At 43.4% G+C, this 14538-nt stretch overlaps 1 protein-coding gene across 2 annotated transcripts in view; it reads right to left on the bottom strand.

Annotated features, from left to right (window-relative positions):
* Window positions 1-755, bottom strand: part of LATS2 (large tumor suppressor kinase 2) — a 78599-nt gene extending 77844 nt beyond the window's left edge. Inside the window, exon 1 of one of the 2 annotated variants that reach the window (XM_006017626.3) lies at window positions 718-755. The gene's annotated coding sequence lies outside the window, so the exon portion shown is untranslated. The remainder of the gene's footprint in view (window positions 1-717) is intronic. The other variant, XM_006017623.3, reaches the window with a different exon arrangement.
* Between the last annotated feature and the right edge of the window lie 13783 nt (window positions 756-14538).

Raw genomic sequence — 14538 nt, 5'->3', positions numbered from 1 at the left:
CCAGGACCAGGACCAGGACCAGGACCAGGACCAGGACCAGGACCAGGACCAGGACCAGGACCAGGACCAGGACCAGGACCAGGACCAGGACCAGGACCAGGACCAGGACCAGGACCAGGACCAGGACCAGGACCAGGACCAGGACCAGGACCAGGACCAGGACCAGGACCAGGACCAGGACCAGGACCAGGACCAGGACCAGGACCAGGACCAGGACCAGGACCAGGACCAGGACCAGGACCAGGACCAGGACCAGGACCAGGACCAGGACCAGGACCAGGACCAGGACCAGGACCAGGACCAGGACCAGGACCAGGACCAGGACCAGGACCAGGACCAGGACCAGGACCAGGACCAGGACCAGGACCAGGACCAGGACCAGGACCAGGACCAGGACCAGGACCAGGACCAGGACCAGGACCAGGACCAGGACCAGGACCAGGACCAGGACCAGGACCAGGACCAGGACCAGGACCAGGACCAGGACCAGGACCAGGACCAGGACCAGGACCAGGACCAGGACCAGGACCAGGACCAGGACCAGGACCAGGACCAGGACCAGGACCAGGACCAGGACCAGGACCAGGACCAGGACCAGGACCAGGACCAGGACCAGGACCAGGACCAGGACCAGGACCAGGACCAGGACCAGGACCAGGACCAGGACCAGGACCAGGACCAGGACCCTCCTGCCAACCCCTTGCAGCGCCCCCTTACCTCCAGGTCATTCACAGTAGCCCTGCAGCCAGGCAATGTCACTGCCTGGCCTCCAGCAGCCAAACTGCCTTGTTTATATAGGCAGCCTAGGCCTCAAAATGGCTGCCCTAATCAGGCACCTGGAGGCTGCCAGCTCCAGGCCCTTAAAGTGGCAGAGACACCCTGTGCTCTGCCACAGAGTGATATCCAAAACTTTTTAGAATGCTTACTTTTTGTTATCTGCCTTTGGTCTCAGTCCATCTCATAAAACTTAATTTGGACATCACCAAACAAAATATTTTGGTTATGATAGCATTTATTAGAAGTCCCAGAAAAGAAGCTAAGGATAAAGCTACCATTAGTCATACTGAGCTTTTTATGAATATTTCCTACCCAATTAAAAAAAAATTCCAAGAGCGAGATCAGCGAGACCCTGATTCTCAGAGGTATTTAGGTACCCCACTCCCATAGGTTTTAGATTAAATTGTGTCACAGACCTTTTAACATTGTGTTGTCTAATCCTTTCCAAAGCAGAAAACCCAAGATACAACCACAGAGACTGAAAAACCTTCTTGCCCCAGAACAAACTTAATACCCATTGTTAGGGAGAAGTAGCCTACACTGCTACTGCATATTATGTTAACACAGCATTTCAGTAGCTAAGTCTCAACTCAGGAGCTTTGAAAAATAAAAATAGGGGACGATAGAACCATTATTATAGGAAAAAATAATTAAGTAATTAACCTTTTTCCACAGGCTGCCTAATCAGAAAGCAACAAAAGGAACAAAAGGTAAAATGAAAGGGTTTTAGAAAAAGACAAGTTAAGAGCAGGTGGCAAACTAGATATAATTGGGACACAGTGAAGAAATCTTACAAGCTATTCATTTTTAGACCATCTTCAGTACTTAGATATGAGAGAAGTAGAATAGAGGTAACACCTGATTTAGTCTATCATAAGATATAGTGGGAAATTATTAGAACCTCCAGGTTCTGTAGAGTTAAGGAGTCTGATTAGAGAAGCATCAACATAATAGTGACCAGGATTCTTATCCAAAGCCTGTTGCTGCCTGGCCCCATGAACTATGTAATTATGACTAAACGAGTTTGAAAGGGGAAATAAAAGCAGAGAATTTGAACTGGCTAAACTTTGGAAGAAAATCAGTCCCATAAAGTGAAACAGAATACATTTTTTAAAAAGATGATGTGGAGAATTAAATTTATTCAAACGTATAATAACACATGATCAAAAGCAATAAAAAATAATAGTCAATACCTGTGAACAGAGAAATGCAAACAAAAGACACATGGAAAGTGCAGAGGAAGAGAATGCAGTGGATCACAGATGGAAAAGGAAAACAAAAGAAAATCTATAGAAGAGATTTAAAAATGGTTTTCTTCCAGGTAGAATGAATAAAAGGTCTTTTATTGGCAGAAGCACTGTACTTTGCTACAAATCTAAGTGTTCAGAGGAAAGATACTGGAAATTAATATAAACATCACAAGTCATAGGGAAGAAATGGTAAGGGAAACTGGGCTTCTGTTAGGTGGACTGTTGAAGAAGGAGAAAATTCCAGATCTGTGTGTTAGGCAAAGTCATTAAGGTGTAGCACGATGTACTTATAGGCCCTAACAAAGATTGTACCCCACTGGCCAAAGCAAAACACAGGGGACCTTCCCTGAATGACTGTGCTTGGTGATGATCAGGTAGTCGAGCCAAGGAACCTTTCTTGCGGATGGGCAAGGCCTTTGCCCAGGCTGGGCTGTGAAGATCCCCCAAAACAGGCTGGCATAGGGGCAGAGTCAGCTGGGGGACCTTTCCCAAGAGCCGTACTCTGTGTGCACGTGTTTGTGCACTCTATGAACATGTGTTTGAGCATGCTCCAGCCTGCCTTAGGACACAACTATGTTACTTTGGCCTCCTGTCAGTGAAAGGTGGTTGCCTCCCGAATGCCTCCAGGCACAGAAGCGAAGAAGTAAATAAAACAAAAGCGAACCACCATAAATGCCTGATCCTTCTTGTTCTGAGGCTTTAAGAGATTTTTACCTGCTTCAGTTAGATTAGTTGATTCTCAGCCTTTTAAAATTCAAGGCACCCTTCCCTACCTTTTTGAATTTGGCACCCTGAATTGAGAACCACTGTTGTGCTGCCTCAGCTTACCTTCATAATTCTCAACCAGCATGTTACTAACATCAGTGTAAAAGTGCCCCAAGTGCCTCGTACACAACCAGGGCTGCATCATGAGTGCACGCTTCTGCCTGCATTAAGGTTATCTGATAAACCTAAAGCATACAGGAGCAGTCACTCTTGCTGCAGCTCTTCCCGGTCCAGTCCCCCCATGCTCCACCTGGAAACAGGTGCACAGGGCAGTTCCACCTGGCTGCAGCAGTGGTGTCCACACCTGCACTGCAGCACCTCTGGAAGGCTCTTGCAGCACACTTGTTGAAAAGCACTGGGTGAAACACACACTTGACTGGGATGTTTTGGTCAGGGATGATCCTGCCTTGAACAAATAGTTGACCTAGTTGACCTCATGAGTTCCCTTCCATCCCTGCTTTTCTGTGTTGACCCTATGATAGGTTTGGTGTGAATTCTTAAGACTTCACTTGTTATCTGGGCAGTTTACCTGAATCTGGATTTCTACCAGCTACCCCAATAATATCCTAGCTGTGCTGTGAAGCCTAATTCCATGACGGATTCCCAAGAACACTATTTTTAAAAACAGGCTCTTTTTAGTTAGCCAGTTGATGTGACCTGTTGGCAGAGATGGAACAGGACAGCTTCACACTCTGGGCAGTAGCGATGCATGGGGCAATGCCACCTGCCAGATACAGTATCAATTATTTTTGTGCTCCCAAGGCTGCTGCCCAAGTCATGCTCTCTCAGTTTTGTTACTGCCTGCTCCCTTAAGAAAAGTAAATCACACCTGAATTCATTATGAAAAGGTGATGAGGGACTCAAATTATTGTCATCTTCTACATACAACTAACACCACAGTTTCAAATGCCCAGGCATGCTTACAAAAGATCATTCTAACAGAGCATGAGTATCATTTTAATACAACATCTGAATTGTCATGGCACCAGATAGCAGCACGAGGAAGGCATACCTCAGACTTTATTGGAAGGTGGAAAGATATGGTGTGGGGAAAAAAACTGCAGTCACACCTTTATTTATTAAGGGAGGTGAAAAAGTCTTGAAAGTTACACAGTTATTTACTTATCTCTACTACCTCTTAGACACTAGAAAGGCACAGATGATAGCTACAGCCTGAGTGAGTTGAATGAATAAAAGAATTAGCTTGTATGCTAAAGAGCAGCTTAGTACATGCAAATTAAAGATGGAGGGGTGATTGAATAGAGTGGAGGCCAGATGACTTCAATCAAACAAGAGTATTGCAAACTGGGACGTGTCATTCCTGTGCACCACACCTCCATTTGATAGGCTGAAGTTTTATAGAAATTAGCTTTGGTCTAGTTCTCAGGAAGTTGCCAATGAAGCACATACACTATTTCAAGTGTCCCCATCCCAGCAGTCCTGATCTGTTTAAACTCTCTACTTGAATCTAATCACAGAATGATATAGACTTGAAAACAGGAGTTAAAGCAAAAATATCTCATAACCACTTGTTCCTATGGGATAACTTTACTATTATCACTGGTTGTTTCCTGGTCTTGCGCACAATCTTTCAACCTACAGCTATTCTGAACTTTGTTCCCATGCCAGCCACTGTTTTTAGCTCCGTTTAGGAATACTCACTTGCTCATTTGAAAAGCTCCACAGCAGTCCCAGCTACACTTTCAATTTTTAGTTCTTTGTTTTCAGTCTCCACTGTATGTTCCTATCACATACTGTGCTAGTTCTCTAAATCTAAGACCATGGATTAAAGAAAATAGGCTTTGAATGTCATATAGGTGGCATTTATTCATCATCAGTCACTAAAACACCAGGGAGCATAATAAGTGGTTTGCAAATAACAAATAAAACACTGAATGAGGCTATAAAAAGGATCACCAATTATCTGATTCAGGGACTAAATGTTTAAGGCTTATTATAAATCTTAGAATATCATAAGCACGTATGTATCAATATTAATAGTCTGTCGACCAAAAAAAATACAAAAGAATGAATACACCACACGGTGCTGCTTTAAAACAAACAGCACACATTGACATCATGAGAAACATACCATCACATTGTCTAACAGATATGCTACATTCCTCCTTCCCTAAAATATACGCACACATTTTTGGTTGTTCTGATTTTTGTGTACTCCCCAAATTCTGAAATGCCTGTATACACAAGGCAGGTTTTGGATATAAAAATTTGATCTTTTGTACACTCAAAAGATTAGCCTATGAGTCATCCACTCAGGAATATAGGTATGCAAATACAAAGGTCGCTTTTGAAGGAGAACATGAACCATATACATACCTTCCACAAACAAAATGTGTGCAAATGTGTTTACATATGTGTGTGAAATGGATCCCTCCTTGATCACTCAGAACTTTAAATTTTATCATTATGCTGCAGTTTTTACCTATTTGCCCACTTGAAATTTAAGGGTAATTCTTCATTTTAGAGGTCCATGGGGAAAACCCCCCCCATGTAGAATGAATGATGCAGTAACAGAAAAGTCCAAGCTCCTATCAGCATACAAAGCCAAAGTTACCTCTCAAATTTTATATGGCGCTGAAGTATGGGGTTATGCCGCTAGTAATGATGTTAGACATACCTCAGAACAAGTTTCTTAAGGCTCTTTTGGCTCTTTCTCCCTCAACTCCTGCATCTTTTCTGAGATTAGAGGAGGGAATGGATTCTATTTTAACTAATATTGTTATTAGAATGGCAGGATTTGGGTTTAAAATCTTGCCCCTTTTACCATCAAGCCTGCTTAAATGATGCTACATAGAAAATATTACTAATCCCCCTCCTCTCCAATCACCCTGGTTAGCTTATCTTTCCCGCACTTCTGCACTTTCTGGGATGGGATACTATCTCAAAGAGAATGAAAGATCTTTCTTCCCCCATAGAAAAGGTTCGGGTTTTCCAGAGGATACAAGATATTGCCAGGCAGAATGATTTTGCAGGGGCTAGGGCTACTCGCATTGCCCCTTTATATACGCTTTGGAAATCAGATTGGGTGGGAGAAAGGTATTTACAGTTGAATCTCAATAATAAATGGCAATCCTCTTTGGCTAGACTAGGGACCAAACAAATACCCACAGCTGTTCTGGCTGGACGTAGATTTTCCATTCCAAGGGCTAAAAGATGTTGCCCCATCTGCCTAGGAGTTTTGGAAAGTACTATCCACTATGTATTAGAATGTTCTTTATATAATGACATAAGGAGAGCCTATTTATTACTGTACTTGCAGAAATTGATACATTTCTCAAATAGAGAGAAATTAATCTGACTTCTACAGCAAACAGATCTAAATGTAGTAAGTCATCTCACAATTTTTGCTTACAAGGCTGAGGTGATTAGAGTTAAATATCCTTTATTACTGATATGAATGATACATTTTAACATTAGATATGATTTTATTGTCTCAATTGTGGATCTATGTACAACAATATTATAGATTAATGTCTTGATTTACTTCTATGTTTATATTAATAATGTTTTTATGTTGGTGGGCTCTATTTTAGTATAATATTTGTAGTTTGGTTACCAGTGGCAACACGTAGGGAGTGCACAGGGGTGCACATGCACCCCCCAAGAGCGCTGGTGCACCCCCTGACAGGCTGCATTCCCCACTCAGGCGATGGGCAGGGGGGCAGGCGGGAGCGTTGGTGCCCCCCTTTGACTCTTTTCTTGCTCTCTTTCACTCAAATATCCAGCCTCTCACTACGGGCCTAATCTGAAGCTCAAAGAAGTCAGTGATGGCCTTTTCTTTGATTTGGATGCACTTTGGATTAGATTCTTGCCTATTCTTTCTTTGTGTCATCAAACTGCTCTTGCCTTTTTCTCTCTCCCCCAATGAAACTATTATCTTCACCTTAGTCACTTCTTGCTTGGACCTCTTCCCACAGTGCTGCTGGGGCTCTAGTGCTGCTGCTCTCACCTGGGGGCTTGGCTGTAGCCAAGGGAAGAAGCCACAATGCTGCTGGGGCTCCAGTGCTGTAGCTCTTGCCGGCTTGGCTGCCAAGCACCCAGGCAAGAGCAGTAGTGCTAGAGCCCCAGCAGCATCATGGGAAGAAGGCTGGCACTACGGCTTGTTCCCACTTCAGTAGTCAAGTACTTGGGATGCTCGGTCTCTACCCTTTGAGTCCCACACCTGCCGGAGTGGGCACTGTGTGCACTGGATTGGGCATGGTGGGGGCAGGGAGGATGACATGTGGACCAAATGTAGCCCACAGGGCGAGCCCTGTGCCAGTCACATGGACTGTGGACCAGTCCCACACCTCTTTTATCCTGCCCAAGGGGCCAGTCAAGTTTGACATCCCTGATTTCCAGATTTCAAGAGAGGAGAGACTGTCCTGCCCCCTTAGTATTTAAAGTATCCCTGTAGTACAAGAGCACTTCCCCACTACTTGTAAATTTAATCCTTTTAGCAGTTCACTGGTGCAGTGAAGTGCTGTAAACTACATATTATGATTGGGGAAGTGACTTGCTGAAGGTCGCTCATGTTTTGATAGTCCTGAAGTGATGTTGTTGCTTTGATGGTCCAGGAAATATGTGAGAGGAAGAAATTCTTGTGGGTGATATCTTTCATTGGACCACCTGCATGGTTGGGATAGACAGAGAGAGCAGTTGTTCCAATAAAAGATATTCCCCACAAGAATTCTTGCCTCTCTCAAGGACACACAGCAATTCTAGGGCAGGGCTGAGAACTGATGCCAGAACTCCTGCGTCCTGGCCCCGTGGCTTAATCATTCACTCAGACCCTTACTCTGGGAACAGCCTCACAATTCTCTCTCCTCCTGCAGAATTGTCCTTAAAACCTACTTAATTTTTTTCATCCTTTTCTCAACAGTCTCTGGGAGAATTATTTCCACCGCCCCTAATAGCAGTCCAACGTTTTGTCTCAGCTATATTTTAAATTCTTTGAGAATGAAATTAACTCTTTCCATTAGCAAAGCACCCCATTCACATTTACATCACCATTTAAATGCTCAAGACTGTAATCATTATAATTGCTTTGACTTAGACATACTGTATTGCGCTTGCAGGGGGAAGCAGATAGGGCTCTGTGCGTCACACAGGAGAAAGCGACAGACTGTGTTTGCTCTCTAATTAAAACACTTCAATGACTTTAGCTGGAGCAGTGTAAAAGCTGCCTTGAAAAATTTAAGGCAGCTCAAATAAGATTTCTGATAGGTCTTGCCAGAATAGAGAATGCCCTGGTAACAATGACAATCAATGGCAGAAGACTCACTCTGACTGAATTTCCACTGAATTTCCTAAAAGTGTAGGGACAAGCCCTCCCACGAACCTTTGTGGTTTGAACTGAAAAGGCAGAAAAACTTCCCAGTTTCACTATTCTTATCACTGAGGGGAGGCCTACACAGTCTCCAATCCACAGCTGGAAGTGTCACAGTGAATCATGCCATACCCACTCATGCCTGCTTTGCATGTGTGAAACCCCAGAAGTAAGGCAACACAGCAGCCTTAGAACAACCCTAAGTGCACATCAAAAAGCTTGCCTCAGACTGAGAGCCCAGCAGCAGCTCTGGGCATTCACTCAGCATTGCTCTAGCATTTCTGACCTCATTTGAGGATTTGGCACCCAGAGCAGGAGTGAATGGGTAGGGAATGCTCCACTGTGGTGAGCTCTACAGGCTATGCTTCTGTGGGAGGCACCTGGGAGTGGCACAGAAGTCTTGTACAGAGGAGTTTTGATCATTCAAAACAAACCCCTCCAAATAAGTACAACATGGAGATACACTGGGTTCAATTCACTCCTGGCATGAGTCAGAGGTATAGCAGCCCAGTATTTTTTAGTCCAGTATCTTAGCTGATCTACCTTCTGCCTCATCTTCACACACATGCACCAGGGGGTGTCGCTGTGGATGGGCCTGGTTGGGCAGGCTCACCCAAATATGAACCTGTACAATGCCTGGTGCAAGTATAAATTCCTTGAGAGTCTTTCACTGTGCCAAGGAGAGCATTTAATGTATAAGGCAGGGTCATAATTTACAATATAAATGATTTGCTGTGACGAAAGAGAGCTGATGGCTGCCTATATGCCTTGCCTATGCGCCTTACGTTGGGACACACTTAAATTTCTGCTCCTAGCACAGCTGGCATGTACATATTCCCCTCAAGCAGCGACAAGAGGCCTTATCTATTGCACAGAGTCCCTTGTCTGAGACAAAAGAAAGAAATACATAATAAATGCCCAGTAATAGGATTGTTCTCACTAACCTTATTTTCCTATTCATATTTCTGAGTGACTAATACTTGGGAACAGAGAATACAAGAGACTGAATTTATTCATAGTTCAAGCATTATGAAAGCACCCTCTGAGCCAACTTCCTCTTACACTGCCACCCCATTGAAGCCAACCCTGACCTTTAGGGACCACCCTCTTCAGGAATGGAGGGTTATTCAGCCAGCATCCTGTCTCCGAGCTGGCCACCTCCCCTGAGCAGCAGACACTTTGCTGCAGCGGAACTCTGACCATTTGTTTCTGAGAATTTCTCCTGTTACTAAAGGACTCAGCTGCAGGAGCCAAAGCAAAGATTCCTAAAGCTGGCCAGGAATGGGGTCCAATCTGCATGTTACAAGACACAGCAGGATGAATCTGATGAAACATAAGGCAGTGGGAATAGCAAGATGGCACCAGTGGAAACTGCTTCCTTCCTTAGATCACTTGCATATCATTTCACCTCAGCTGAGTATGCAGAGAAAAGAAAGAACTGGCTCCTCCTATTCTTTATTCAAGTCATAGTTTCATAGTTTCATAGTTCGTAGGGTCGGAAGGCACCTGAGCAGATCATCAAGTCCGACCCCCTGCCATGGCAGGAAAAAGTACTGGGGTCAAACGACCCCAGCAAGGTGTTCATCTAACCTCCTCTTAAAGACCCCCAGGGTAGGAGCCAGCACCACTTCGCTTGGAAGTTGGTTCCAGATCCTAGCCGCCCTGACTGTGAAGTAGCGCCTCCTGATGTCTAGTCTGAATCTACCCTCTGCCAGCTTGTGACTGTTATTTCTAGTCACTCCTGGTAGTGCTCGGGGGAACAGGGACTCCCCCAATGCCTGCTGGTCCCCTCTGACTAGTTTGTAACAGGCCACTAGATCCCCCCTCAGCCTTCTCTCGTGGAGGCTGAACAGGTTCAGGTCCCTTAGCCTCTCCACGTAGGGTCTGCCCTGCTGCCCCCTGATCATGTGAGTGGCCCTCCTCTGGACCCTCTCAATGCTGTCCACATCCCTCCTGAAGTGCGGCACCCAGAACTGGACACAGTACTCCAACTGCGGCCTGACCAGTGCTGCATAGAGGGGGAGGATCACCCTTCAAACCCCTTCAAAGTCAGTGGGAGCTGCAGGTGGGGCTGGCACGGCCAGATCTGGGAAACCTTATTTACAACCAGCTCCTATGTCTGCCATGCAATATAATTTGTCACTTTGCCCTGCAAGGAAACCCATAATGAACATCTCCCTCAAAACAACCCTTTCTTGCAGAGATCTATAGAATCATAGAAATGAAGGAACTTCAAGGGGTCATCTCATCCATCCCCCGGCTCTAATCCAGGATCAGATATACTTAGGCCAGCCTTGACAGATGTTTGTCTAATCTGTTCCTAAACCACTACAAAGATAGGGAAAACACAACATGTCCCGGCAACCAGTTCAGGTGCTTCCATGTCTGAGGCTCTGACTCCCACTGGGAGTAGTGACCCCACAGCTTTCTCAATGGAATTGCTATGCAGTTAATGATACAATGCTAGTGTCTCCACTCCCACACACCTCCCATGTACCACATGTAGAAATGGGATTCTGGCACAGTGTTGGGGTGAGGGAACAAAAGCCAGCAACAAGGAAGAAAGAAAGAAAGAATTTCTTTACACCTAACTAAGCCCATTCATATATTTTGAGTTTCTTAGTCTTAGGATCTTTGATGCAATCTTCCATTATTATAGGGGAAGGAAGGTGAGGTTTTTTGCTGAAACTTTGCATTCTCTACATAAAACTGTTAAATTGTACTGAACTAATTTTTGACACTACATCCCACATTTCTGCCCATTCTGGAGTGTTCCCCCTCTGGCTCTTTCCAGCTTTGTTTTTTCTTTTCAGTATTATTCACTTAATTTAGTCTGGCTACTCCTGTAACAGCAAGTGACTGGCTTTGGGCAAAACAGTTTGTACACTAGATTTATTGTCTTCATGCTTAGAAGTCCATCTTGTAATGTCTTCTGTATATGGGCCCATCCAAGCTTCTCACTCTCTTTTCTCCTCTTTACTTTAAGCTTAGTGTTTTGGAGGAAGTTGATCAAACTGAGCATTCTTGTGAATTTGCGCTTGGCTGCCAAGAATGCAAGTGATTCATCCCTCTGTAAGGAGAAGTGCTGGCAATAAAACCCTCCCGTTCCCCTTTTTTACATGCAAAATACGGTTACTGCTCCAAACAAGCAAATCTTTATACTCAGAACAAAGTGCACTATTAATTGCATGACAACCAGAATTCTTAAAATACTTTCAAGATCTATTCTTAGAACAAGGAAATATTGTCACCAGAGGCTTGTAATTGATTAGATATAAATTATAACTACTGGCACAACATATCAAAACGGTACCTCTGCCTCAGATCCCTGACATTTTTACCTTGTCAGCAGCAGGACCAAATTCCAGCAGTTTTTCTTTATGTCATGGAGAACTGAAGACTCTTCCAGGGAACAGCAGAATCTTTTTGGGGGGGTGTGGGGGGAGGGGAAGAGAGGGAAACATGTTATTTGCTTTAATTAGGAGAGAGCAACAGCTGAACTATCTGTTTAGTGCAAGAAATTCTCCAGAGTGCAGAACTGGTTGTTGATAACCACGGCGTTAGCATGGCAGTACTGGTGCAGGCTTTAGCGCCACCTACCAAACTCCCAAAGGAATTTGCTTCTCTGCAAAGGGCATTCCATTCCAGTGCAACACTTAGTAATATGCAAATTGCTCATCTGATCAACTTCCACATATATGTATCAGGAAATCCGAACATCCCACTCCATTGAATGATAGGCTTTCAAATATATCAGTTGGAGATGTTTGTATTTTGTCTTTGATTTAGCAGGGACATTTTCTCTTATTTGACAGATCCCATTAAGCAAGGCAGCATGGTATTGAATGCACATCATTATGGCTGTGACAACAAGGCTTGTTCATGAGTAATCCAAATTTTTGAGGGCTTGATTAAAGTGTATTCGAATTAATCTTATTTTTGCAATGGGGGTTACAAAGCCTAAGACAGTCCAATAAAGTTTTATTAAACCAAAGCTGTACCTGCTAAAGCCATCTGTAATAAAAGATTTCCTTTCAGCTTGTTTACAACAGTTTCCCACAGATTGTTCTGCAATTGATTAATTTGTTTCTAAGATGCACAGCCTTTTACTTATGGGCAGCATGTGAAAAAGAGACCAGTGTACTTGTAAGGCAGTTTGAAATATCTCCATTTACTAGACATTTGCATCCACATCCAAACTTTCTAGATGGGATGTATTTGGAATCTGTTATTCCCCAGGATACATATGAATAGCAGGTCAATTATGTTGGTCAGAAAGAACTTGCTTTAGATTTTATGTGAGTTTTACATTTGTTCACAAATGACCTGTATAATGCTTACATTGCACTGAAAGAGAATGAAGGGTGAAAACTACCCTCCCTGAAGTCAATGGCCAAACTTTGATTTTAATGGGCCAGAATGTACTGGATGCAAAACCCATTTGTGTGTGTCACATTATAGTAGTTATCACTCAGTATGCCAGATAAAGAATTCCTTTTCAGTCAACAGCAGAAAAGATGCAATTCACTCTTTCAAAAAAACCAGCATCTAAGTTCCTACTTCCTCCTGCTCTATTTTATGATTCCAGGACATTTGGTTTTACTAGAACTATGCCTGTCACTTTTGTTAGGGTGATGTCCCCATTTCTATTGTGCAGTGCATCTTGAAGGAGGTGGGTTGTCATAAGAGAACTGTCATTTCATTTTGAATTAAAACATCACATAATATAAATTCTCAGCACAGGGCATTTCCTTTCTTTAAGACAAAATAGTTAACAGGTATTGCAATATACACAGAGCAGCAGTTAGAAAATTTGCTTTTACATAGCATATTTTAACACTTCCCAGGTATTTTGTAACAGCTACTACATTGTGGGCCTAAATAGTGTGTATCTGTTGGCTGACATCACTCCACCTAACATCAGAAGAACAGTGGCCAGCAGGATAGAAAAATTGAGACAGACTGAAGATGCACGACACCCGCTGTACAACTATCCCACAGCACACAAGCGACTGAAGTCATACAGGAGCTTCCTTACCAGCACCCAACCTCTTGATGCCACACTCAAGGAGACATGACTATGGATATGAAACAAGAAGCTGAAAATATACCTGCAAGCAAAAAAATGGACATTCTGGTGTCCACATCTTTACCACCAGGGGCCGATGAGCCACGGCAAAGGTAGCAATGTCTCAACCACCTACACAATGGAGTTGGACACTCCAAGAAATGAATTAAGAAGTGGGGCTATACCATTAGTTCAACCACCTGTGACTGTGGCACAAAGCCTCAGACTATGCAACACCTGCTGCAGTGCCCACTGCTTGAAGGCACATGTACAATGAAAGATCTTGGAAAAAAAAGTATAATAAATTGAGCACAAGCATGTGGAACAAAATGGTCAAATGTGGTGTAGAGATATGAGAAGATTGTGGACATGTAATGACCTTGTAGGCAAAGTATAGTTATAGAGCAGACTTGCACATTGAGCCACAAAGGTTACAATGCTTGCCACATGAAAATGAATAATTTTAGGAACAGAGTTTTGCAAGTTCCTCACAATCTTTAAAAGCAAGAAAAGTAGAATGCCTCACATGACATCAATTTTTGTTATGTAGCATATTGCAACATTCTTTAGGGTCTTGTGAATCACAGTATTAAAGTACAATACTAAATAAAGCTGTGTATGTGTCAATTATTACGGTTGTAGCTTGACAAGAGTAGGTGTATTTATCAGCAGTTTTAGTTGCAATAAGAAAGTTGGTGTGCAGTGCCATAAATGATAGTAGATTAAACCTTTGTCTAAAAACCTGCTGCCCTGGAGTAGCAACCAAGAGGAAAATGTCTGGTATGGTGTGCGTGGGACTAACCATGGCCCTATTGTTTTACATCAGAGTCACATGCACTTACACACTGAAAATGTGCAGTAATGTATCTGAGGCTAAAGATCAGGATGTACATGAAACTGGATACATGAAGTGGAATTCTCAGTTCAATCCTTAGAAACCAACTAGATAAGTATTGGGAGTAGTCCTCTTTTAATATAACTCTACCATGTGAGGAGAAAAGAATGGACCTTTCTGGGGAAGTGCTGAAGTAATGACGGGCCTGATTTTGTAAATCTTATTTATGTAAATAGTCCCTCTGCAGCATAAGGAGGATTCATCATTATCATTTTCAGTAGCTGATGATGACCACATTTCATCTTCTGACAAAAGCATTCAGAGATGCACTCTTGGGTGGCAAAATAAGGTTTTTATCTGCAACATAGTCACAGACCAAACAGACAGTGGTGGATACTGCAGACTAGCAGGGTTGATCCTGAACCTGAAACTTTGGATTTTGCTGCTGCATTCTTGATGTCTCTATTCGTAGTCATTTCCAGCATCATGGACAACACTGCAATGTATTCATAAG

The sequence above is a fragment of the Alligator sinensis genome, unplaced genomic scaffold, assembly GCF_000455745.1.
Source record: "Alligator sinensis unplaced genomic scaffold, ASM45574v1 scaffold777_1, whole genome shotgun sequence".
Lineage (NCBI taxonomy): Eukaryota > Metazoa > Chordata > Crocodylia > Alligatoridae > Alligator > Alligator sinensis.
Note: the sequence above shows the minus strand (reverse complement) of the source record. Positions and strands in the feature narration are given on the sequence as shown.